We start from the raw sequence: 27376 nt of genomic DNA, 5'->3' as shown, positions 1-27376 counted from the left end.
GTAGGAAGGGCAGAAGCCAGGGCAGTTCCGAGGACCTCAGCACTCCAAGTTCACAGACTTTTGCTTAGGGCCCCATCATTAACAAGGCTTAGTTCCCAGCTCCTTCAGTCTATGTGCCTCTTGGCATAAATTATCAAGAGAGAGATTCTGTGCATTGAATCTGGAAAAAGGTCTACCTCAGTCCAATTAGTGGTGGGCCTAGAGAGGGAGTCTCATAGCTTGCTCTGCCCCCGGTGGACTTGTGGGAACCAACTCCTTGAGAAGAAGTTAATGGCAGAGCTGGGACCAAGGTGGCTCTTGGTGCAAGCTGCTGCCTGTGGAAGGTCTGGAATGATGTGCTAGTTCTCAAGCAGGAGAAAGGGTTTAATCATTAAATTGTGGGGAGAAATTCCTGGCCCTGCCCTGTGCAATTGGTTCATCCCCCTGGGTCTCTAAGTGAACTGAAATGTTGCTTCCCAGCCTCTGGTTTAACTACTTGCTTGGCAAACAGGAGTCTCCATGGAAGGCACTGACCTGTGATTTATGTGTCATAAAAGGGCTGGGGTGTTTGATGCCTGTACTTATCTGCTTGAGAAGAAACATTAAATGAGAGCTAATGGACCCTCGGCTTCTAATGTGGCGGCTGCTTGCTTAATGTGCAGAGCTCCATTTCAGCCTGGCTCCCTGGACAGGCCAAGCTGATTTTCATCCTGCAGATCTCAACAAAGCTCAACTACAGCCAGAACCATGAGAAGTAGGACTGAAAGGCCCAGGAGCTGCTGTTTTCTCTTTTCCCTACCATCACCACTGAGGGTTTCTGGCCTTGAGGATGTTTTATACACAAAACTTCAGGGTTAAAATTCCTAATGTAAAGCAAAAATTTAAGCTGATGACACCATTTCAAATGATGGTTTAATAATCCATAGTTCCAGGAAGAAGTTCCAGTTGGCCCTTATACTGAACAATTTCTGGTACAGTCAGAGTTCCTTTGAATCCAGAACTATATTTTCCTTCAACTCAACTGGGGCGGAGTGCTCAGAATTGGTTAACTCTGGGTCTTTACCGGCAGCAGGCTCTAGGTGGCACTGCAGTGCAACATTATAATGCACCGTACTGTGTGTTCCTGTGCAGAAAACCAGGGGAAATTTAGTGCTCAGAAAAGTTAAACACTTTAAGGAAGGAAGGGAGTAAAAGAATCACCATTTAGAGGTTGCTGTAAAAGCCTCGGGACCACAGACCATTCTCTTCAGGGAATAAATGGCGAAATGGCAAGAATGGTGTAGAAGGGAATACGTACCTAGTGGTGACTTGTAAAGTCTCGACACAAGTAAGAATCACAACTATCTCATGTGCCTGGGAGATAAGAAGGCAGAGAGAGAACAGAAATCCTGAGACAACAGAGTAAGGATGAGAGAGGAATGGATTGTTTAAAGGTATTATTACTCTTTTATTTTGAGGAAGAATGTGGTATGAAATACATGAAGTTTCTCTGGATTTATTCTTTCACTATTGAATTGAATTAATGTTAGTATAGTTAATAATTATAGTATAATAGAGAATCATGGTAAGTAATACTGATTAAAGCTACTTATCATCATAAGTGATAAAATGAATTAAGCAAGAAAAACTCAATGAAACATCATAAAATGTCTCTTCTTGTGGACCACATACTTGGGTTTATGGTAGGTTTATGATATAAGGAGGCATTTAGCCTCCTTGGGTTTAATGGTAGGTTTATGATATAAGGAGGCATTTAGCCCACCAGATTTTGATGGTTTGGGAGGTACACATAAGCTTATTCATCGTTAATTTACAGGGATACATTCCATCTATTCCTGTTTCTAAATGGTGCTCTAAATCAGTGGTTCTTAAAGTGTAGTTCCTGAACCAACAGCATGGCATCAGTGTCACCTGGGAATTTGTTAGAAATGCAAATTCCTGAGCCCCACCCTGGACCTCCTAAATCTGAAACTCTGGGGAGGGTCCCCAGCAATCTATGTTTTAGCCAGTCTTCCAGATGACTCTGATGCTTGCTCATGTTTGAGTATAACTGCTGTAAAGAGTCCTTTGAGTGAGTATGTGTTGGCAAGAGTTGTGCCAAGAGTATGTGTTGGCAAGAGTTGTGTTGGCAAGGGAGAATAGATAGATTATTCAGTAAACGTCTGAGCCCTTACTGTCTTTTAGCAGTGTGATAAGTGCTGGGATTACAATCAAGAAAAACGTGGTTCAAATTTAGCGGGCAAACAGGCATACCTACAACTATAAGTGTAATAACTGCTATATAGTATAGTAGTAATTCTGCCTAGAAGGAGGGAGGAGAAAGTCTTAGAGGGTGGTGGAGGACATTTGGACAGTCTTGACAGATGAGAAGATTAATGGGGCAGAGGAGGGCTTGTAACTTTTAACATTGCCTTTTATTAATGCCAGAGAAGAGTTTTGTCCACCTAAAAAATAGAGGAATCGAGTATATATATTTTTTTTTTTAATTTTTTTTTCAACGTTTTTTATTTATTTTTGGGACAGAGAGAGACAAAGCATGAACGGGGCAGGGGCAGAGAGAGAGGGAGACACAGAATCGGAAACAGGCTCCAGGCTCCGAGCCATCAGCCCAGAGCCTGACGCGGGGCTCGAACTCACGGACCGCGAGATCGTGACCTGGCTGAAGTCGGACGCTTAACCGACTGCGCCACCCAGGCGCCCCAGAGGAATCAAGTATATTGAGAGATACTCTTTGAGTCTTTCATTCCCTACCATGTGGTTAATGACACAGGCTTTGCAAGTCACTTACTAATAGGGAAAATCTGGCTGGCCTTGGACTTTCACTCAATGCCAGAAGCCAACAAAGTAGTATCTACAAAGTTCTGAGGAAAACAGTGACTCAAGGATATTATACCCAGCCAAGGTGTTAGTCAAATGTAAAGACAATAGGTGGACATTATTGCACATCCTCAAGAAATACAGAATGTGTGAAAACTTCCTGGAAAAAATAGTTGTTCAATGACAAGATTCAACCATATAAGAGGTAAGTCAAAATAAAGGACTCAGGAATGGTGTAGGCATAGTAAAAGAGGAATGGTAATCCTTACTAGGGGATATTGTCGAAGAGTGAGAGTACTAATTTCCTCATCTTTTTTAGCAGGGAGTTGATATTTTAAAACATCTCTAACTGCTTTATGCTTTTTAATAAAATTTCCTTCTTAACTTAGAGGGCTCTTTTAAGAAATAATACAATTTATGGCAAAGAAATATTTATCTGAAGTTTATTTTCCTTTACACTCTTCAGCTTCTTTTTTTATCCATTAAGGTCAGGTAAAGCTAAGTTTTGAAACTTCCCCCAAATTAAAACTAGTTAATATAGTATAATCTTGCTTTAACTAGCTTATTTTCTGATCCATCCATCTATCCATCAACCCATCCATCCATCCATCCATCCATCCATCCATCCATCCATCCTTCTATCCATTCTTGGTTAATCTCTTTCACTCTCACAACATAAATAGGTTTTAAGTATCACCTATTTGCTTATGATATTCAAATATTTACCTTCAGACCTGATGACTCTTGATTTTATGTCTAATAGCCTGCTTGGGCAGCTTCACTTGGATGTCCAGTAAGCACTACAAACTCCACAAGTTCAAAACCAAACTTATTTTCATCTTCTGAATCCAAATTTGCTGTTCCTCCTATATTCCCATATTTCCTATCTCAGTTCATGATATCATCAACTTAGTCACCTAAGTCAGAAACTTGGAGTCATCCTAGATTTCTCACCTCTTCTTCATCCTTCCTATCCAACCAGTCAGTAGCATCACTTCCTAAATATTTAGTTTTTTCTCTCCTCTTTATCCCAGCTATCATCGACCTAGGAAGTGTCCTCACCAGGGTCTTTGGTAATAGCTTCTTAACTGGTTTCTGGTCCTTCTTAGCTTTTCTCCATTTACACTGATTATTTATATTCCTGGCAGAATGATTTTTCTAAATGCAAGTTGACTTTGTTATTCTCCAGCTAATATCCTTCAATGGTTTTTCTATTTCCCCTTGGGATAAATCTTAGGCTACTGAACATACACCATCCTCAATCTCTGGACTAATACTTCCTTTTTAATTGTTAAAAATTAATTAATTTTTATTTTAAGTAGGCTTCATGCCCAGTGCAGAGCCCAACGTGCTGGACTCAGCTCAAGACCTGAGCTGAGATCAAGAATCAGATACTTAATTGACTGAGCCACCCAGGCACCCTACTTACTGTCCCTATCCCTAACTTACTTCTACATTTCTATTCCTAACTTACTGTGATGTGGACAACTTCTGGTTCTTCTGAATGGAATTTCTTTGTTTCCTTTATGGCCTAGATGATGCCTGCTTATTTATTGAAACACAGCTCACAGGTCACTTCCTACTCCTTTGACTAAGTTTATCTCCTCTGTGCTCTGTGGTGTGCTGCATATACATCTGCTGTAGCACTTAGCATCAAGAGCTGTTTGTATGTTGGTCTCACCCACTATCTTTGCAGGTTCCTCTGTGTTAGGAACTATGTGTATTTGTGTGTGTGTGTTTAATCCCAGTGTCCATTATATACCATGGCACATAGTAGGCGCTCAAAGACTATTGAAACGAACTAAGCAATCCTGGTACATCTTTCTATTGACTATCAGATACACTCCTCTCCCTTGGGCATGATTGGGTAAACACTTCCAAATTCAATATTCTCCATTTTTTCTGAACTCTGGGCATACCACCTTCCTTCTGTGGACACATTCTTTCTTCAGATATGTTAATACTATTGATTAGGTTATAGCTTTCTTTTAGAGCAATTGCATTCCAGTCATGTCTCTCTAGACTCTATCCTAGGTGCCTTAACTAGGTTTCTTCAATCCCTCACTCATTAGTTCACTTATTTTAGTCAGGGAAGGCTGTATGTTTAAAAGGCAGCCACTAGGTTGCCAATAAAATGGTGCCCTTGGTATTATTCATTGTGTAAGCCCTTCACAGTGTGAGCCCCGTGGATGCTTTGGTGGGTGGGATATGTGCTTGAGGTTAAAAGGCCCTCCACGTCAGGGGAGGGCAGGAGTACTGTATGCTAGTCCAACCTCAAGCGAGACCCTCTGGTTCTTGAGGACAGAGGGGTTAAGAGCTCTGGTATTGGAGGGAGGTAACCCTGGTTTCAAATCTCAAGTTAACAGCTTAGTGGACAAATTCCTAACCATGAATCTCTTCAACTGTGAAGTGGGGGAATAGTAGGACTGACCTTATAGGGTTGTTTTGGTAATTAAGGGCTAATGTTGACTTCTTTGCAATGGCAGATGATAAGCACGCAACAAATGGTATTCAGCCTCATTATTGTCATCATTGCTATTATCATCACTATCATTTAACAATGAGTGCTCTAGTCTAGCCTCAGCCTGGCTACTCTTCACATTCTCCTCACCTCCTCCCCTTGGGATGTGATTTGGTTGATAAAGATGGGAGCCTGAGGAAGACCTTGTGGACACCCCATCTGCCAATTGCCTTTTTCTGCTTCTTCTGTTAGGAGATGCTTTGGGTTTTTAGGGACTCTATTTATACAGGGATTATTTAGCATTTTTATTCTCTGAAGGTGCTGGCATAGATTCAGTCTGTAATTCTAAGGGAAAGGCGTTTAGCTGTGCCTTTCTTTGTTTGTCGGAACATTTCTGTAGATAAGCACCCTGCACAGTAAATAAACTGCATTGTTATTACATTGCCTAGCAATTTACCTGTAACAGACGGCTGTGCCTGCTATAATGACATGATAGCTAATCCATACCCCTGCATGATTTTATCTTTTACTGGAGGAGGCTGGCAAGTTTAAAGGGGACGCCCTCAAGGATCAGCTAGAGGAAACCAGTCCTGGTTTTAGTGAGTGAGGTTTTTTTTTTTTTTTTTTTTTTTTTTTACAGGAGGTGTACCCAAAGTCCCGTGTCCGGATTTTGAATGAGTGCTTCATTTCAGGATCAATTACCTTAAGCTTCCCACAAATAGGTTCTACCTAAAGCTTCTGTTTGATTTAATTAAGGAAGTCTCTCAGTCCTCAAGGCTGTGGTTAATACAAAAGATAATTTTTTTTCCTTACTGCATTAGAAATTTTGGATATGTAAATAGCCTATCATCCAACTTGTCTCAAAAGGAACTAACAATTGCCTTTGGCAATCGGTAAATAAGCCTGCTTTCTTTTATTTAACTTCCTGTATGTTTTTTGATAGAGCCCTCAAAGTGACATTATTAGATCCAAAGGCAAGAACTATTTTAGAGCTCTATTAGTTTGACCCTGCCTACCAAAACACCCAAACAATTTATAGTGTCACCATAATTTTCAATGTAAACTAAAGAACTGGACTTTCAATTGTGCCTTGTTTCTTACGGTTTGCTGTTTGTTTTCCCGACTAGACTGAAAGCTTCTGGAAGAAAAGAACTGGGTTTGGACTTCTCAGGAGCCTGTGCCCCCTCCTGGAAAGGGCACAGACTTAGAGTTCAACCTGGGTTCAACTCCTGGCTTTTAGCCATTAACAGCCCTATGACCTTGGGTAAGTTACTTATTTTTCTATAATCTTTTTGTTGTTGTCCCAAAGCTTGTTTAACATATACTTCAACCTTTTTTAGGACTCTTATTTACTAAAAATACTTTATATACAAATACATACTTTATATACAAATACTTTATATACAAAATATATACATATTTTTCTAGTACTTTAATTACTTTTCTAAATGGTCTTGGATATCCTTCATGGCTTAAATATTACTGGCAGAGCTTCTAATAAGGAACAAGAATTGTTTCAAATTGGGGAAACTTCTCCTAGTGGTACCAATTGCTTTCTCCCCATTCATTCCTACCCAACCTCAGGAAAGAAAATGTGTTACTCCTCCTTGTGATGAATTAGGCAGGAAGGCTGCTTGCTGGGGGACTATTTATATCTCTCTAATCTATTTCTCTCCATCTCCAGCACCACCAATAGCTAACCTTTATTGAAGGCTTACAGTGGGCCGTGTGCGCCCCAGGCGTGATCTCATTTAATCCCCACTAAAACCATTATTATTGCCATTTTACAGGTGGGGAATTTGAGGCTTAAAGGGGTGAAGCAAATTATCTAAGGTCACACAGCTAATTAGTGTTAGACGCAGGTCCAATCTCTCACCTGGACTAGTGTGGAGGACTGGTAAAGGGACTGATAACTGTCTTCCCAGCATCTTGCTTCCCTCCAGTCAACCTCTTCTCCACCTGGAAACAACATGAGCTTTTGTAAAAGAACGCCTGAAACCTCTTCCACATCCTCCCCGTTCCTCCCCACCCCCATGTTAATAATCTGCACGATTTGGCTTCTGGCCACCTCCCCTGTCCCATGTGGTACCACCTTGCCCTTGCTCTCTGCCTTTTGTGACCTTCTGGGATCTGCTATCTCTCCTCTATCCTCAGAGTCTTCGTAGATGTGGTTCCTTCTGGATGGAACTCCCTCACCCCCTTTCTTTGCCAGCAGGCCTAATCGTGCTTACTCACCTTTTCCTTCCCAGCCTTCTCCAGTGAAAGAAAGTGTATATCGCTCCTCCTACTGATGCAGAACACCCCTTGCTGGTGGGACATTTGTACCTCTTTGGTCCCTACTGGTCCTGCAACTTGGAGATCTGTTTGTTCCTGACCTCACATTAGGTTGGGTTCCCCTGTTATGTGCTTCAGAGCAGCCTGTGCCTTTTCTTAATGGCACTGATCAGGATTTATAGTTTCAAAAATTTTATCTGTGTACCCCTTTGGTTAATGTCTATCTATACTGCTCTGATTGGAAGTTTTATGAAGACAAACATTGTCTCTTTTAGCTCATTTTGTATCCTCAGTATTTAGCACAATACTTGGCACACGGTATTATCATTTACTATGTTGAATAAAAGCTGAGCTTTAGAAACTGGGAAATGCTAATGATCAATCCTGGGGTGTCTTAGCCCTCTCCTGTTCCTGGAGGAGCAAGCAGCATGTGCAAACTGTATGGCCTCTGCACACACATGTGTGTGTATGTGCGCGTCTCTGAATGTGGGTGTGGCATGCCCACATACACGCAGACTCACACAGGCACACACACACACAGAGGCGCGCACACACACACACACACACACACACACACACACACCCTCTCTCTCCATTACAGGCAGCTGAACCAGGAAGGTGAAGAATATTTTTCATGGCGTTATTTTTATGATAATCTATTTCGATGGTTAATTTGGTTTAGGACACTGATTTATCACCAGTTTATAGATCTCTCTCTCTCTCTCTTTTTATTGTCCTATTTGAATTATAAGGATGGCATGTGTGAAATGGAACTTCTTGGCCTATTGTTCTGCTTCTCACGCAACCAGTGTAGTTCAGACAATAAAAAGATCTATAAAATTAATATATACACAGAGTGAGAGATGAAAGAGAGGGACAGAGACAGAGAAAATGGGTAATGCTTTGGAATTGGATACCACATTTATCTCTCTCTAGTGAAGTTCAGAATCAAAATTTACATGTGGGGAAGGCATAAATGAGGTATGAAGGTGTTGTCCTCTCGTGTGGAAAGAGGTCTAGTAATTTTAGCTTATCTATGTTGCTCAGAAACCATAGTTCCCTCTTGTTCTTAACCATTTTAAGGGCTTGTTGACTACTGAGATAACTAGAAATATGTGCTCCAAAGATGTGACGTTAAAAAAAATAAATACCAGGCCACCTGGATTATATAATTACTTAGTCTGCCAGGTACGTTCCAATTTTATCACCAACAGGCATCTTAAGTGAATATTTGCTTGTGAATTTTCTCCGGTGCCTGGTACACACCTGACACCTAGTAGGTGTTCAATAAATATCTGTCAAATAAAAGGATAACTGAAGAGCACTGAGGAGGTATGTCTGGTTAACTGATACCCTGAAGCATGATCCTGAGCTCACTGATTCTTTACCAGAGGAAGGACTGTGCCTCTTTCCCATCATCCCCTCTGGTGGCTGTGCCCCCTACTGTCCTTTTCCAGCCAACTTTTTTTTTACTTCTTTTGGCTCCTTGTCTCCCTCTAGGTTTTGTTACTCTTCCCACACTAGCTATTTACCTCCTCCTTTCAAAGGGTGAGATGGGAAAAATTCTAGTGCAGTAGTTGATCCTGAAAAAATGCCTTCTGCATGGAAAACAGACAACAGTTTTCCTACCTTCTAAGGAAGTATTTGAATGACCAGGTGGCAGTTCCCAGATGTGATTTCACTTGAGGTCCTTGGATTGACTATTTATTGCTATGCTCGAAATGATGGTTATTATTGTTACAAATATTATTATGCTGAGGAAGCCAGCTTGCAAGCAGAGACAGCTGCATTGTTTACAAACATAATTAATGAGGTGATTTTTAATATCAACAGCTCGGCACCAGCCTTTCTAAAGACTGTTTATGGCCTGGGCCACAGAGCCATTTGTAACTTCTACGGCACTTCTCTGACGGGGCAGCCTCCAAGAGTCATTTCCTTTGGCTGGTCCCTGGTTTATTTTATGAATGACAAAAATAAACCTCTCCTTGTTGCTGGTGAGAAATGGTTTATGTCTAGCGAGCCCACGTTCACCAGAAGATAAACACAGGAATACTTTTCTAAGAAGTGAAGGTACATTTCCTAGCAGCTAACTTCTGTATTTATACAATAGTCATCCAGCTAAGGTGGCGGTCCTGGGGGACTTGGAAGGAATGGCATATTCCATTTCTAAACATGGAAATGTTTTGTGTGGCATGATACTCTATAAATACCTGCAGTATATCAATACTCAGAAAAATAGCTTATACTTCAAACAGGCTTTCGACAGTCTAACAATTGAGGCCTTCTACATGACCGCAGACTTTTATTCCATTTAGTTATATTTGGGTGAAGGATGTGGACAAAAGATTCTTTCTCCTCTAAATCTGGCCTGGCCTGACATAGCCTTTCAAAATGGACTTGCGAGCAAGCCATTCTTCCTTGGTTAAGTATTAGGTGAGACTCATCTTTTTGTCTTTAGGTTTTCCATTCCACTCCTGATTTTGAACTTTGGTGGCTGGTGTACCCCAAATTTGAAGGATAAGTTTATTCTTATGAGATACCTACCATTGAATACCTTTCCAAGCAGTTAGGAGAATGACTCTTCCACCTGCATAATAAAATATAAACTAATCATCCTTCTAGGCTCTGCTGTGTTGAAAAGCAAGAAATGAGTGTCAGTGTGTTTCCTGACTTGGTTCTTACATTTCAGAGGTTAGATGATTTAATAGTATGTTTAAACCTTTGTTTTCTCCTCCACAATTTCTAAGGGAGTTATTGTTATTCTATTCCCTCTTGACTAGGAAATTGCCTGGATATATCTGTTCAGTAAGAGGCAGTAAGATAGGAAGAGATACAAAAAGACTACAAATAATAAAAGTGACCCAAGATAATTAAACTCAGCCATCTTGTATTTTTCTTGTAATTTTCAGGCAAATGCCTCTGAAACATAGTTTTATGATCCCAATTCCACATATCCTCGTTTATTACTTTAATCCACACTGGCTCTGGAGTGGATAATGAGAACTTTGTGAATAGCCCAGGTTTCATACTTTTAGGTGTTAAATAGGAGTGTTCATTTAATACAACTCCACACTTACTGAACATCTGGGCATATATACCCCCTACCCTCAGGGAACTTCACCATCTCCCAGAGGAGACAGAAACAAATAATGAAGATTCGTCTTTAAAAGTGCACTCTTCTAAAGAGAATTGTTTGTTTGATCAGTTTGACTGCTGGGATTTTCGTTCTGCTGATTATAGTAATGAGTAGAGAGGAGAAATGGAAGAGACCAGAGGGAACTAAATTGATTTATATAGGAAAGGACATGAAGCTACCAGTGGGACGGAAAAGAATAAATCTAGAAATTAAGAGGAGGGGTTGAGGGGCAGGGGTGAAGTTTGAAGGGGTGAAGTAAGAGGAAGACTTTGGGGGACCAACTGCCATGATATCTGGGATTCTGGGGGTCAGAAAGGTTCAATGAGAATTTTTATTTATTTTTAAAAATTGAGATATAACTTATATGAAGTGCAAATGTTAAGTGAACAGCTCAAAACATTTTTACATAGGGGGCGCCTGGGTGGCGCAGTCGGTTAAGCGTCCGACTTCAGCCGGGTCACGATCTCGCGGTCCGTGAGTTCGAGCCCCGCGTCAGGCTCTGGGCTGATGGCTCGGAGCCTGGAGCCTGTTTCCGATTCTGTGTCTCCCTCTCTCTCTGCCCCTGCCCCGTTCATGCTTTGTCTCTCTCTGTCCCAAAAATAAATAAAAAACGTTGAAAAAAAAAAAATTTAAAAAAAAAAAAAAAAAAAAAAAAACATTTTTACATAGGAACATACTTTGTATCTGCCACCCATATAAAGATATAGGAATTTCCATCATTCCAGAGGGGTCTCTCAAACCCCCTCCCCATTGGTCACCTAAGGGTGATCCTTATTCTGCTTCTTCTCCCTATAGAGTAGTTTCACATGTTTTTAACTTGATATATGTAGAATCGCATAGTATTTATTCTTAGTTTCCACCTCCTTACGCTCAACGTTATGTCTGTGAGATGGAATTATACATGTTTTTGCAGGTTTCAGTAGTTTACTCTTTTTCATTCTCGTGTAGTATTCCATTCTTTGACTATGCCACGATTAATTTGCCCATTCTCTTGTTAGTGGACACTCAGGTTGCTTCTAATTTGGGGACTATTTCGAATGATGCTGCTGTGAACATTGTTGCGTGTGTCATTTCTGTTGGGCATATGCTCAGGAGTGAGATTGCTTGGCCATAGGTACATGTGTAGGCTTGCCTTTAGTTGGTCCTGCCAAATCATTTTCCAAGGTGACTGCATCAATTGGTGTCCCCCAAATAGTCTAACGTGCTCCAGTTGCTCTGCATCTTTGGTGACATGTGATGAGAACTTTGAGGAATTCTTTCTGGGCATCATGTGGTAGTTTCCCCCTTGGCTACCATTTGTGAGACTTCAGGAAAGACCCAGAATTTGGAGTCAGATTTATAATGAATTCCTTGCATTCACTGCCAAGGGCAGCAATCCCAGGTTCCTTTGGGTTTGAATTTTGGCTTCTCCATTTACTAACTGTATTCTTAGGCAAGGTGTGTGTGTGTGTGTGTGTGTGTGTGTGTTGCCTTCTGAACCTTTTATTGTTCATCTGCAGAATGAGAATTATAGAGGCACTGCATAGGGTTTTAATGAGGATAGAATGAGATAGTGCACAGGGTCAGGCATGTAATTTGTACTCAGAAAAATGGTAGCTTGTGTTACTATTAACAGAAGTGAGAAAATTCCAAGGGTAAGGGTTAAATACAGGGAGGATAGAGGTGAGAGACCTGGACCAAATCTCCACATCCATTTGGAGTTTCTCTTTTCTTTCTTTTTTTTTTTTTAATATTTATTTATTTATTTATTTATTTATTTATTTATTTATTTGGAGAGAGAGAGACAGAGTAAGTGAGCACGTGTATGGGAGTGCACAAGCAGGGGAGGGGCAGAGAGAGGGAGAGAGAGAATCCCAAGCAGGCTCCATGCTCAATGTGGAGCCCAACACAGGGCTAGATCTCACAACTGTGAGATCATGACCTGAGCTGAAGTCAAGAGTTGGACACTTAACTGACCGAGCCAACCAAGGGCCCCTGGCGTTTCTCCTTTCATAGCCAACCTTTGAAAGTTTGGGGGTTTGATTATTCGAGGCAATAATTCCCTATTGCCAAAAGGCCTGTTCCCTTTTCTGCACCTAGGTAGGCAGTTGTGACTTGGCAGGCATTGCATTCTCAGGCTCAGCTTGTGCGAGACATGGGTGTGCTAAAGCCATCCTGTCACATGACATCATCAACCACCATCACTGAGCAATTTTAGAAACAAGAGTTACAATAATTAGAAGTCTCTCCTCAAAGGAGATTGGTAATATGCAAGGTAAGACTGAAGAGATAAACTTAAAAGAGAAAAATGAAAAAAAAAAAAGAAAAGGAAGCCTATTTAATTTTATGGTTGATGCAACTTGTTACATGTGTGTCCTGCCAGAATAAATCGGATCATCTGATTTTCAAATTGCCAGGTCTATTGTTTCAGAAATAGAGGATGTAAATAATTTCAGTGCAATCTCCCGGATCTGGACCTCTCTCATCCAGAACTGTTATCAGCATTAGCATAATTTATGGTGCTATCTAATAATGAAATCACTGAACACTGATTGTACAGCTTCTTAAAGCTATAATTATTGCTCATTAGGAATGGATTTCATATTGTTTGCTCCTGGCACATAACAAGTTATTGAAAGAGAAAAGTTGTCAGGAGAAGTGAGAAACCAGGGAAGGCACTCCTTTGGTTCCTGAGTATCCTCCCTGATAAATCCATGTGAGATTTTGTTTTTCGTAGTAGAGAACAACTGGCCACCCCAGATGCCATTTATTATCTTATTTCTTCTTTAAAGGAAATACCTTTAGCTTCACGTCATGTGTCGTTTTCAGTCCATGAGGTAATAAGAGTTCAGCAAATGTAGACTGAATGAGTGTGTGAAAAAAGGAATGTCTGAAGACAAAAGTCACAGTGACAGCATGTTACATTTGACCTTTGTCCAGCTCCCACCAAGCATTAACACAAGAACTGCCCATTAAGCTTACCCGAGAGGCCAGAGTTGGCAGTTTTTCAGGGGTGTTAATCTGAAATAAGTCTTAGTATATTCATCTCTGAACATCTTCAAGTGCATTTTTTAAACTTACACAAGCAAGGCTCGACTTTCCATTATAACAGATTTGAACGATACATATAATGTACCGAGTAAAATGCGGGCACCCCTTTTGTTCAGTTTGGTTCATCCTCTTCCTGAGGTAATGGTCCTTAACAGTATACGTATCCTTAAACCCTGGTGTTCCTGGTTTTATTGAGAACTCATTGCTTATGATAACAGGGGGGAAAAAAAGGCTGCTTTTGTTGGCTAGCAAATCACTTCCAGATGGAGCACAGGCCTGGGGAAGGCTTGGTCTTTAACTCTAAAGATGGAGGTTTAGTTAGAGATTTCTGTGGAATACAATGGTTGGGAGAATTATACATTTCAGCATGGGAAGGAGTGGTAAAAACTACACCGTTTACAAAACAGACGCCACTGTCAATATGTTCATGCTTCTGGGAATGGGGAAAGAGACTTGAGTTCATTATGAACAGTGTCTTTAGCTTATGATGTCATCCACTTCAACGGAATGTAGCTTGGCCTTGAGATTGGTATATTTTATTTGACCTTCATGGAATGAATGTGACTTTTGTGTTTGTCAATTAATCCAGCCTGGTGATTTATCCAGACCCAAGTCATATTTTGTAGCCTGGCTGCTTTGTACCCGATTCTAGCTTCCTTAGGTCTTTTGACATGAAACGTGAAAGCGCTAAAGAAATCAAATGAGTATTTCTTTAATAGATTCTTTTCCTTACTTGTTGATAACTGTGCTCTCTTTTCCTTAAATATCCTCTTATCTAGGGCCTTCTAGTCCCTGAGAGTACAGGGAAAATGTCAGATATGCAGAAATTAAAAAAAAAAAAACACCCTTATTCTTTCACTGGAAAATTTCAAACTTTAGTAAAACTGTAGAAATGTTTAAATTGCCTTCCAATTTCTGAAAGAAATTGGTTTCCTTTAACGCTTAACGAGATAAACTGCAATTCGATTCAAGTCATTTTTCTGCCTCTCCTTGTTGACAATCTGAGCTCTGTTTTTTTGGTTTCCTCTTGCTTTCTGATTGACTTCAAGATTGCATCTAATCTTTTTATTCTATCTTGCACGAATGCAGCCTGCAATGTGTTGTGACAAGGAGCCAGACCTCCTATTAGCATATATTTATACCTTGCCGCACGCAAAGTGGTGCTCGGGGATTATTAAACCAGGCTGGAGCTCTGAAGGCACATAAAAGGCATCAGATTCACCTCTCCCCCTAGAAAATCCTCTATCCCAACTGTCTACTCACATGGAGATCTAATTGTTTGGAGAAAGGGATAAATGAGAGGAATCATAAAGAGCAGTTGTGGATAAAGTTAATATGATGGAGGAATTATCAGATAATCACTGATATGGGGGGGATGTGAGAGATGATCATTGTCCTCAAAGGGTCTGGAGACACCTTGGAGGAAATTTATGGGCCATCCTGGGAATCAGTTGATAACATGGTCAAGTTAGCTTACTGAGGAAGGTACTAGAACATGGAGAGATCTGAGCAGAGGTCTGGGAATAGCTAGGTTGGAGGTATTTATGATTAGTAGGTTTCAGAATATGAACTCAGAGGGCCAGATACCAGGAGATGAAGGGACTAGAATTTCAAGACAGGGTCCCTTCTGAGGTGACTTGAGGAGAGGTGATAGGCAATATCTCTTCAGTTTCTATTTGTTTTTCCATAAATAGAAACCAACAGAGCAAACTCTGAACAACATTGGGATTGGTACATGCCTACATATTCTTTTGGTGTTCCAGTTTTCTTCCAGTAGGATTCATGGGCCCTCCAGGGTCTCAGAGTTTATGAATTAGTAACCTCTGTCTGCTATCAAGACTGGCAATGATCTGACATTAGTCATTCACACATGGGTTCGACCTAATTTCCACTTATGCTAACCATCCCACAGCACTTCTATTTTAAGCCTGTTTTCTCTAATTGCAGAAAGACAGCCTTTGTCTCCTCTGAAAGAAATTTTGAGCATTAGTAAAAAATGCAAGAGACAATTTGGGGGAAGGGAAGCTATTCTAATGATTTGTATGCTAAGGGATTGGTCTGGAAGAGGAAGTATTTTTCTCTCTCGATTCCCTAAGGTTCCTCTACTCCTAGGATGGTAGGTCCCAGTGACTGCTCTTGGAAATTTCTGAGTTTTGAGAAATTTTTCATTATGATGCACATCTCACAGTCTTGCATACATCTGTCTTCTCTAATTGTCTATGAGTACTCTGGGGAGGGTGATGATGTCTCATTCACCTGTGTTTTCCATTGACAACTGGTGTCCAATACACAGTTTTGGAGCTGTCCATCAGAAGCATCCCAGTTCATCCCACCTTCGTAACTTTAAATATTTTAGCTTTGAGATAAGAAGTTAGATCCAGGGTGCTGTTTGGGTTGTATGCCCAAGTATATTGGGGTGGGCTTGGCTTTACTTTGTTTTTCCGGGTGCTTGGAGTAGTGAGCTGACCCTCTCTGTTCTGAGGCCCACGGCCTAGCACAGCTGTCCCCAGCCCATGCCTGCTTGGTGTGAGGCAGACTCTTACTGCTGTCTGCCTTTCTCTGGCATCTATGACTCGGGCTGGCATGGGTCCCTTATTTGTCTCCTTCTTTTCTCCTCTGTTGTTAGATTCAGGACATAGTCTGGGCATAGGAAATAGTCAGAGAAGGGCAAAGAAATGCCTTTGGGCCCAGTGTAGTGTAATTAGGTCTGAATAACTTATGAGAAAGGAACTCACAGTGTTGAGAAGTTATTATTTTGCTTTCCTTTGTATACATCTCCCTTGAGAACTCAAGGGCTGGAGGGGTGTCTGGATTAAAGCAGGATTTCAGGAAACTAAAAACTTGATTTGACTATATACAGGGACTTTATCAGGGACATATTTCCAGGCAGGAGAGGAATGACTAGGCAGATGACTAAATGTACTTGATTTTCTTTATTTAAGGCGGTATTTTGTGGAATCAAAACTTAAAATATGTAAAAATAGTGGCTTTTAAGTAATAAGACTAATTTTATAAGCCACATGGGAACAATAAACTCCTTAGGCATTTGGGGAGTGGTATACAGAGAGGTCATAAGGTGAGAAGATACTTAAGTTCTTGCTTAGGGGGAGGATATAGATATTTATAAATGTTAGCTGTTATTAGGAAAAACCAGCATAGGTATGAATTTTATTCAGTTAGGGAAACTACCAAAATAATAACTATGGGATTATGACTTTTAAACAAGCAGAATAATATGTAAATTATTTAAAGGAAACCAAGGAAGAAGAAAAATAAGAAATAAAAGGAAAACACGGCAAACAGCACCAAATAAAACAGGAAAGTAAGTGTCAGTGTAACAATAATTACAATAAATAAGTTAATGTGACCAATCAAAATACAGAAAGTCAGATTTTTTAAAACTAAGATATAAAAGTCTAAGTACAAAAGGAATCAGAAAGATTTAAAATAAAGGATTGGAAAAAGATATCCCAGGCATATATGAAGCAAAGGAATTAGGAGTAGCATTTTTAATATCAGGGCAAATGGGATTTAAGGTGAAAAACATAATATAGGATAAAAAGGGACATTGTGTTGGTAAAGGAAATATAACACAATAATCATGAACACATATGCTGCTAACAATAAGATTGCAAAATATAAAAAGCAACAACTGACTTAACTAAGTCAAGACATAGATAGATCAACAATGATGGTTGGAACTTAAAAAACAAACAGTAAATCACCTCTTGGAAACTGATGGAGCAAACAGATAAATAAGAAAAGATATAGGGGTGCCTGGGTGGCTCAGTTGGTTAAGCATCCAGCTTTGGGTCAGGTTATGATCTCTTCCTTTTTGGGTTTGAGCCCCATGTCAGCCTCTGTGCTGTGTGGAGCCTGCTTGGGATTCTCTCTCCCTATATCTCTACCCATCTCCCACACATTCTCTGACTCTTAAAATAAATAAATAAATAAATTAAAAAATTAAAAAAAAGAAAAAGAAAAGATATAGAACAAACATATATAATACATTCTTTTCAGGCCTGTGTGATGTAAATTAAAAAAAAGTTTAATAAATTTTGAAGGCTCAATTCATACAGGTTATATTTTTTGACTGTGATGCAATAGAACTAGAAATTAATAACAAAAGGAAAGCTAGTTAACTAACTAACTAATCTAAATGGTAGGAACTAAAAATTACTATAAAAATTTGCCCACAGATTTTACATATGCAAATTGAAGAACTTTTTTTTCTATATGAAACCTGTGCCAATGTGAATTTTTTTAAATAATTTTTTTAAATGTTTATTTATTTGAGAGAGAGAGAGAGAGAGTACGAGTGGGGGAGGGACAGAGGGAGAGGGAGACACAGAATCTGAAGCAGTTTCCAGCCTCCAAGCCGTTGGCACAGAGCCTGGCCCAGGGCTTGAACTCATGAACTGGGAGATCATGACCTGAGGTGAAGTCGGACGCTAAACTGACTGAGCCACCCAGATGCTCCAGTGTAACTTTTTGTCCAGTCTCTGGTGAATTTGTTTTCTGGTGTAGGGGGTGGAAGACTCTATAATGAATTAAATAATAATGGTTGGGAAAAAAGGAAACACTTTCTCCTATTTAGACATAACTCACATAGTTAGAAAAATTTTGGAAAATATGAAAAAATAGAGCATATAAAGCAGCTCCTTAACAGGTGATTTCTCTTAATTTTGGCATGAGGATTGGAAATACAGAGAAAGTGGAGCTGCATCCTTACCTGGGAGTGTGTTCTTAAGGAAGCTTTCTGAGGACCACAATATTCACATCAGAAACCATGTAGAACATCGAGGAGTCAAGAGGAAGATCATAATTCATAGGTACGTGTGGTTTATTCTAAAGAACCTTTAAGACAACCCCCAAAATAGGGTAGGGCTGGAATTCCAGGTATTTTGCTTTGTGAAGGACCATTGGTGTGGTCTGTATTTGCCTATCGGCTGGTGTGGCCAGGGTAAACATGGGTTATTTATTGAATTGAAACTTTTTAACCTAGGAAATCTGGGGTAATTATAATTGTTGGCATAATCAGTATAGTGGGCTGGGTTTCCTGGAAAGCCAACTCTGAATGGAGATTAGCATGTAAGAGGTTTATTTGAGAGTGCTCTTGGGGTCAATCATTGGAGAAGGGAAGGGGAAGGAAGAGAAGGAAGCAGGTGTGAGCAGAGGCAATGAAATGAAGCTTCAGCAGAGCAGATATGATATGGGAGGTTTTGAAGCTGGGATAACCTTTTTGATTTGTCTTGAGTTGAGATTTGCAGCTTTCAAACAGTTATCAGATGAGTCTGTGCCTGAAAGAGTACATCAGCTTGGGTAAGGTGGCTCTTTTCAGCAAGGCAATTCCCATACTGAGTAATAAATCCTTCATTCCTAAAGGAGAATATGAATGCCACATTACAGTGTCTACCACCTTAGTGATGTAATTTTGGCTTTAAATTAATTGTTTGTTTGTTTAAAAAAGTGAAGGGTTGGAAGAAAATTCTGGGTTTAGTATGCAGTCAAGAGTAAAATCCTTCCCAACCTAATACTTGCTCTTACTATGGGCACACTGTAGGGGAAATGGCTCCTTGAACACGCATTGAAAGAACTGTGCTTTATAAACCTATAACACAGGGAGTTCTGGTATTATTTTCCAAGGATTCTCTTACCTGAATGTGACACTAAGGGTAGGAATTTTTTTTCCCCCTGTATGCAAGAGGGAAAACATGAAATGTTTCATAAGTGTTTCAGGTACTGTGTGTTTCTTTGTCATACCTTATGAGTTAGTTTTGAAAAGAATTTTAAAATTCCAAAGAATATTCTTGGACTTGTTTTTCACCTCAAGGATGATTCCAAGGTAAGAAGAAATATCTTATACCTCTACCCAGTCTCCCTACTTGTTCGCCCCACCTTAAACTGTGAGAACTCAAGGGAGGGAAAGGCAGAGGAAGGCTATAAGTAAGACCAAAAGTGTGGTGTTAGCAGGAGAAGGACAGGACAGTAAGGGCACTCTTCCAAGTAGATGATGGAAGTTGTTTGTCTTTGATCCTTTTTGGGCTGCCTTCTTGATGATACTTTTATCTTGATGACACCTTATGTATAGCTAAGATGTACACTAGTCTGTGGATACAGACCCCAGCAGTTAAAGCCTATGCCAGCAGGGCAGCCCATGTTCACTGAAGGCAGGGACTCAGCAGGTGGGTTCTGGGGCCAGACTGTCTCAGTTCGAATACCAGCATCACCTCCTGCTGACTGTGTGATTTTGGGCGAGGGGCTTAACCTCTCTGGTCCTTAGTTTTCTTATCTATAAAATGGGGTTGATAATAATACCTCAAGGGTGTGTTGTTGAGAATTAAATGAATTAGCTCTGTAAAATCATTTTGAACATAATAAATACTTGAAAAATACTAGCTATTATGTGCCCTGTGGGGCCACCTTCCCTGTTGCCTGGGTTTCCTACCTTGACAGGTAACTTTAACATCCAACACAAAGCTCCTGTATACCCAAACCTTCCACTTAGAGTCAGATGTTCAGGGTCAGAATGTTTTTGGCCACTGCCTTCTCTGCCCATCATCTAAGCAAGTGTACAGAGGTGACCGTATATTCTTACTTCTTAAATATATTCTAACACAAATAATTTCCCAGTTAACTAATCTTCACCCACAATTTTCTATCCTTATAAGGACTATTTCTATACCTAAACTACAGATGAGATCATTTCCATCTTTCCAAGTCTTATAATAAGATTAGAAGGTGGGATCTTTTTTCAAGTGTAGGTTTTCCCTGCCTCATCTTGATTATCTTGGAAGATAAATTTTTAATGAAAAAAAAAAAAAAAGAAAGAAGGCAGAAATTAAAGGTGGGGACCTCATACCAGACCACTTTTTTTTCCTGATACTTCACTCTTAATGATCCCTCAAGCCCTTTTCTCTTTTCCAGTCTCTCTTCTCTTTCTTCCTATTCTCCTTCAAGGAGGAAAGAGCCAGGCTGGAGAGCAGCCTGTGAGACCATGAAGAATGGAATTCATTTTCATCAATGGAAACAGAGTAGAATGAAAGATTTTAAAAAGCAGACATGGGAGCTGGTGATTTTGACCTCCTTTGGCCTCAAACCTTGAAGCTGAGGAAATGTACAAAAATATACTTTAGTTTTCAGTGACAATTTTATACTTGTATTAACATTTGGTATTATTTAGAGATAGAATTATTCCTTTAATTAGACTGTAGGTTTTTCCTCTGTAAAATATGTACCAATTAATTAATTAATTATTGAGCAAGTATATTTGTACCAGGCACCACCCTAAGTGCTGGAGATACAGTTGTGAGTGAACAAAAATAGACACCAAAGCTCTTATGGAGCTTATGTTCTTGGGAGAGGAGATAGTGAGTAGGTCAACAAATACAACTTTGTTGGGTGGTGATAAGAAGGAAAAACAAAACAGTGATAGATAAGTAAATACAAAAAGAAGAAAATAAATAAGAGAAAGAACAGAAAATAAAGTGGGATGAGGGGACAGGCAGTGACAGATGAATGTAGGTGTGTGCTATTTTGGACGGGGTGCTCTCCCCAGACCTTTCTGAAAGGGTTTTACTTGAGCTGGGACCTGAACAGCACAAGGGATGTGGCTCTGGGCAAAGTGCATGGCAAATGCTTGACACTAAGTCTTTAAATTTAGTGATAATGGAAACTTTAGTTTGATTAAAAACAACATTACTAAACTGAAAGAGATAAGAGAAATACAAACAAAAGTTTCTCTTCTCATTGTCACCAGGTGAACTTTGGGAAGGAATACCTAGGATTTCCCCAGAAACCAGATTTTCCCTGTGTATATGTCAGTCACATCCATGGCTAGGTGGTTAACATTCACAGGCCACTTCTTAGAACATGTTGATGACCATTACAATCTGAGAAAGTTCCTCTTTTCTATATTCATTCCTTATTCTACCTTGTGAGAGAATAAAATGTAAAGCTGAATATGACTCATCATTCTCAATGTTCCTATGTTTGGGTATGGAGATTCGATACCTAAGGCTTTTGTATTTGTTTGAAAAAAAAAAGATACAGGTCTTTATTTCTTCATTTTTAAAAAATCTTTATTTATTTTTGAGAGAGACAGATAGAGACAGAGCATAAGACAGGGAGAGAGGGAGTCACAGAATCTGAAGTAGGCTCCAGGCTCTGAGCTGTCGGCATAGAGCCTGACACGGGGCTCAAACCCACAAACTGCAAGATCATGGCCTGAGCCAAAGTTGGGTGCTTAACCAAGTAAGTCACCCACGTGTCCCTCATTTTTTTTTTTTTTTTTAAAATTATTTTTTTTATTTTTTTTTATTTTTGGGACAGAGAGAGACAGAGCATGAACGGGGAAGGGGCAGAGAGAGAGGGAGACACACAGAATTGGAAACAGGCTCCAGGCTCCGAGCCATCAGCCCAGAGCCTGACGCGGGGCTCGAACTCACAGACCGCGAGATCGTGACCTGGCTGAAGTCGGACGCTTAACCGACTGCGCCACCCAGGCGCCCCTCATTTTTTTTTTAAACTTACCATTCCAAACTACAGAAACAAAAAGGAACCAAATTGGTGGCATTGGAACTAGTCATTCCAGTGACTTTTATGGAAGTTCTTGTTTTATCTGTGTATAGTCTGTTCCAGGGGGGTACATAGATCTAGGATTTGTTCATCCTTCAAACTTACCTCCCTCCCTCTGGTGGCCACATTAACATCCGAAAATCCCCATGCCTTTCCATCAAAATCTCCCACAGGAGATAGAGGCCTTGCTGAGTTAAATTTTTATGGTAAATTCTCTTTGTATGTTTATATCTCATTATGCCTTGAGTTCTTACTGTGTTGTTTTCAATCATCCTGAACACATGCAACATAAGGCTAAATACTTTTTCTGCTGTGATATTCATGCATCTATGAAATAAAGAGTGCAACCATTTGGGAATGGATGGACCTTTTAGATTTGCAGTCCAGACTCCAGTTTTATCTTTGGAGCAGGCAGCATGCCCAGTTTATGTTGTACTTTGTTTCTAGGCTGTTTTGCCTTGGCTGAAGTAGTTTTCAGTGGGTGAAAAAGCTTGTGCTGTACCTTCTTGCATGGAATTTTGCTTTCAAGGCCTATAAGAGAGGGAAGAATCATCCTACCTTTCTACTCTATGGCCACCAGATGGGACCCATTCTAGTGATGGTCTGAGAGTGACAGGAGAAGAAACAGGTCTGAGAATCACAGAACAGAGGTGTTTGCTGCTGAAGGACAGGGTGGGCACGCTTTTATTATGCTCTGCCTTTTCTGATCTCTGCCCCAAGCTTCCACAACTTCCAACAAAGCTTTGCAAACCAATTTCATTTTTAAACATGTGTCCAGAGCAGGATCTCTGGTGGGTTTATAATAGTTCTAAAGATGTCTGCAGGGTACAGAAGTGTGAAAAAGAAAACACAAGCGGTTGAAGCAGGTAAGAAAGCAAGAGAGAGTGAAGAAGCAAAGAGGATTATGAAACTCATCTCCTTTATATTCTCCAAATATATTTGAGGAGGATGATCCTTGAATAGGAGCAACACTAGTGATGATGGAGGCTGTGGTGCAGGTGGTGAAGGTGAAGACAGAGGTGATGGTGGAGGAAGTGGAGGATAGGGTGGTGGAGAAAGAGATGGAGGGGAAGGATGTGGTGGGGGAAGAGGAAGAAGTGGTACAAGGGGTTATGGAAGTGGGACAAGTAGTCAAGTTGGAGATGGAGGGGATGGAATAGATAGTGGTAAAAACAGTGGGGTTGGAGGCCGTAGAGATGGTGGTGGAGGCAGCGACGATATGAGAGGTGGTAAAGGTTATGGTTGAGGTGTTGGAGGAGATGGAGATGGTAACGAAGGTGGTGCAGGTGGGGTGGTGGCAGGAGAGCTGGTGGAGAAGATGGCGGGGGATAACAGAGGCGGTGGAGGTAGTAACCAAGAAGGCGAAGGAAGCGTTTAGTGGAGTTTGTAGAGGAGGTGAGGACATTGGTGGAAATGGCGATGGAAGTGAATATTGTATTGGATATGATGGAGGAGGCTGAAGGAGCGGTGCAGGAGCTTGTGGAGGTGGTGGAGGCGGTAGAACCGACTGGGTTATGTAAATATCCAATCCTAACAGAAGGCAGAGTGAAACACATGCACCGACGCATGGGACAACAAGCAGCCGTTGTCTTAAATGCTTTTTTAAAAAAGTTTATTTATTTCTGAATGAGAGAGAGAGAGAGACAGAGAGACAGAGAGACAGGGAGACTGAGAATCCCAAGCAGGCTTTGTGCTATTCGCATAGAGCCCGATGCGGGCTTGAACTCATAAACCATGAGATCGTGACCTGAGTTGAAATCAAGAGTCGAACGCTTAACCGACTAAGTCACCCAGGCTCCCCAAGCAGCCATTTGTAATAATTTTTTTTTTTATGTTTCTACAGAGGGCTCTCAGATATTTTCTTTATTAATTGCATAACGTTTTACCTTTGAGTCTAAAATTCTTATTTTCTTAAATGACTCAGACAGCAGTTGAACAACATTAACGACCATTAATTCTCTCCTGCCTTTCATGTGCTAGACTGGGTCAAGCATAGGCAATCAAAAGTCAAAAATACTTAGTTCCTGGGGTGCCTAGGTGGCTCAGTCAGTTAAGCGTCTGACTTCAGCTCAGGTCATGATCTCAAGATTTGTGAGTTTGAGCCCTGCATGGGGCTCGCTGCTGTGAGCACAGAGCCTGCTTCAGATCCTTTGTCCTCCTCTCGCTGCCCCTCCCCAGCTCGTTCTCTCTGTCTCTCTCAAAATAAATAAATAAACTTACAAAAATTAAAAAAAATACTTAGTTCACTGTTTTCATTGAGGAAATAGACCTATTAACAGACAATTATAACATAGTGAAATTAAATGAAATGATAGAGTTGTTAAACGTCTAGAGAGGAGTGATAGATAATCAAGGTGGGTAGTGTTGGGGCCAAGGGAAGCTTCTTGGAACAGGTAGCACCATAAGGATGAGAGAATTGGAGATGGGTTGGGTGAAGGGGAAGATGAGCATTAGTGGTGAAACTGACTCTCTAAATGACTTTCCTTCCTGTCTACCTGGGTATGTTAAGTTCCTTGCATTATCTTGGTGTTTAGAATCAGGTTTGAAAGTCTCCATGGATGCAAAAAGTAAATCATAAGTGGCATTGGGGTCTTCGGGTCCTTAGTCACGACATGTTCAGAAGTAGAGATATCAGTATGAATCTCAGAGCTGGTGCCATCAAATTCTTCAACCCCACCCATTCGCTGAGCTTAAGAAGTGAGTGGGAAGACAGAATTTGAATAGTTTTTCCTATCAGAGGAAGCAGGACAAACAGCACTTGGGCTGTGATGGGTGGGCGGGCAATCATGCAGTATGTGTGTAGAAGATGGGTGGCTTACTCAGAGAAGACCTGATATTCAAGAAAAAGTCAGCCAGAAATATGAGTCACTCATTAGCCTCTTTAAAAGGTGGAACATGCCAAGGCAGAGAATGGAAATAGACTCTTTTATTAGCTTGGATTATGATGTATCCTTAGATATAACATGTCTCTAGCAATGAAAAAAAAATTCTCCAAAAAAACAATGCACACATCTCCTTGACCCAGTTAAAATGTACAATATTTTAGAGAGCAAGCAGATAACACGTGGTTTGGTCAAAGGAATGAGTCGATAAGAATGCATGAGATATATTTGAATAGAGAGTTTCAAAGGTTATTTTTAAATAGAGAACTTATTAAAGTCTATGAAATAGGCTTCAGAAAATTGAGTTCCTGGAGTGAATACTGCAAATGACTATTCAGAGACCATGAAGAGTGAGCTTTCAGACCTACCCCTCAGCCACAAGTTACCCGGCAAAGGAGGAGGAGCGAGGAAGAGGTCAGTGCATCTTCGTGCCATGGTGCCTCCACAGTAAACCAAAAGAATGCACCAAGGAAGCTGAATAGTGGCTTGGTGCTGTTTATGCAGAATTTCCAAATCATAGAAGGCAGATCCCTTATCCAAAACTTGGTGCGTTGGCCCACCTACCCTGGAAAGCAGGCTATGGATTGCCCCAGATAAAATACTAGATGCTGACCTCTGAACCACTTATTTAAATTCATTTCTGGCTTATTCTTTCCAAATAGCAATTGAGTTTGACTATTGTGTTCAGCCATCTGCAGCCCATGTTTATAATTGTTCATGCTATCATTGTCTCTGAGATTTTCCTAGTTAATATTATTAAGGGGTGGATATATGATTTCCTGGGTGGTTCAACTCACTCTTCTGGTCTGTTTTGATAAGAAAGTGCCTACCTGCTGCACCAAGGGGCTTTCACTGGCATTTAAAATTTTTGCTTGTGAGGAAATAATATAGGAGACAGAATCACTCTACTGGTTGCCTTTCGGATATAGAATTCTGTTTAATTTGCAAAAACTATTTATAAATTCTAACTATTAACTCAGCCTTTCTTGCTGGCCTCACAAAAGCAGCTCTTAGGAAATAAAGCATTTGGGACCCAATGGGAAAGATTCCAAGCTTGTTCTGCCGAATCTCCTGAGTTATCCTGAGTCCCACCTGAGATTTTGGGATTTTCTATTAAGAAGGGGAGGGAGAGATTGGCCCCATTTGGAACATAGATGATAGGGAGTAAATAGACTTGTCTGTTTTTCAAAGATAATTGCGGGTTATGAAACAAAGCTAAGTAGGCAGCAAAATCCTACGCAGATTACAAAAGACATTTTACATCTCTGCGTTAGCACACGTAATTTTAGGCCCCGGAGCAATGTCTGAACGGACCAGTTGAACGTGCTAGGGCAATTGTTTAATCAATCCAAGGGAAAGTTGGAATTAGATCATGGATTATAGATTCCTAGAACTGGAAAGGACTTTAGAGATTTTCTAAGCAACCCCTTTTGCTTACTACTGAGGAAACGAGCTCAGAGAACCTTGGCTATTTTAAGTGACGATCAGAATAGCTAAAGCTTAGATTTCCTGATCCCTAGCACTGTGCTTTGACATGAGGTCAATTGGACCTCAAATAATGGACTGCTGCCTTCATTGTGGATGTTCCCCAGAACATATGTCATGGTGGCAGGTGACCCCTCACAGCTACTCCTGCTATTCGGTGATCACAAAACATCTTGCTCTCATTTGTTTTGGCTGCACCTCACTAGGAGGGCAACATGCTCTGTATGGAGGGATCCACAAAGCCTTGCTCTGCCATTTGTGTGAGGGACGGTCACGGGGAACTTTGAGATCTGGTTCCCCGGCTGCTGGTTTCCACCAAAAACTCTCTTTTCCTGGGATTCTTTCTCACACTAAGGGGAAAAGTAGCCAGCTCTAGGATTTCTGCTTTGCTGAAACATTAAGACTTGCAGAAGTCTTGATCAAGTTAGTCAAACTCTCTGAGCTTTTGTTTCTTATTTGTAAAATAAAAATAATAATTCACGGGGTTTGTGCCACATGTAGTCCTGAGTGCAAGGGAGGCATTTAATAAATGTTGTTCTCAGGGTGCCTGGTGGTTCAGTTGGTTAAGGGTCTGACTTTGGCTCACGTCATGATCTCATAGCTCATGGGTTTGAGCTCCGCGTCGGGCTCTGTGCTGACAGCTCAGAGCCTGGAGCCTGCTTCAGATTCTATCTCCCTCTCTCTCTGCCCCTCCCCTGCTCATGCTCTGTCTCTGTCTCTCAAAATAAAATAAAC

General features: G+C 40.6%; 1 long non-coding RNA gene across 1 annotated transcript in view; it reads left to right on the top strand.

Annotated features, from left to right (window-relative positions):
- Positions 1 to 5976, top strand: part of LOC131517085 (uncharacterized) — an 80805-nt gene extending 74829 nt beyond the window's left edge. Inside the window, exon 3 of the long non-coding RNA XR_009264378.1 lies at positions 5898 to 5976. This is a non-coding gene — a long non-coding RNA (uncharacterized LOC131517085). The remainder of the gene's footprint in view (positions 1 to 5897) is intronic.
- The last annotated feature ends 21400 nt before the right edge of the window (positions 5977 to 27376 follow it).

The sequence above is a fragment of the Neofelis nebulosa genome, chromosome 7 (genome assembly GCF_028018385.1).
Source record: "Neofelis nebulosa isolate mNeoNeb1 chromosome 7, mNeoNeb1.pri, whole genome shotgun sequence".
Taxonomy (NCBI): Eukaryota; Metazoa; Chordata; class Mammalia; order Carnivora; family Felidae; genus Neofelis; species Neofelis nebulosa.
Note: the sequence above shows the minus strand (reverse complement) of the source record. Positions and strands in the feature narration are given on the sequence as shown.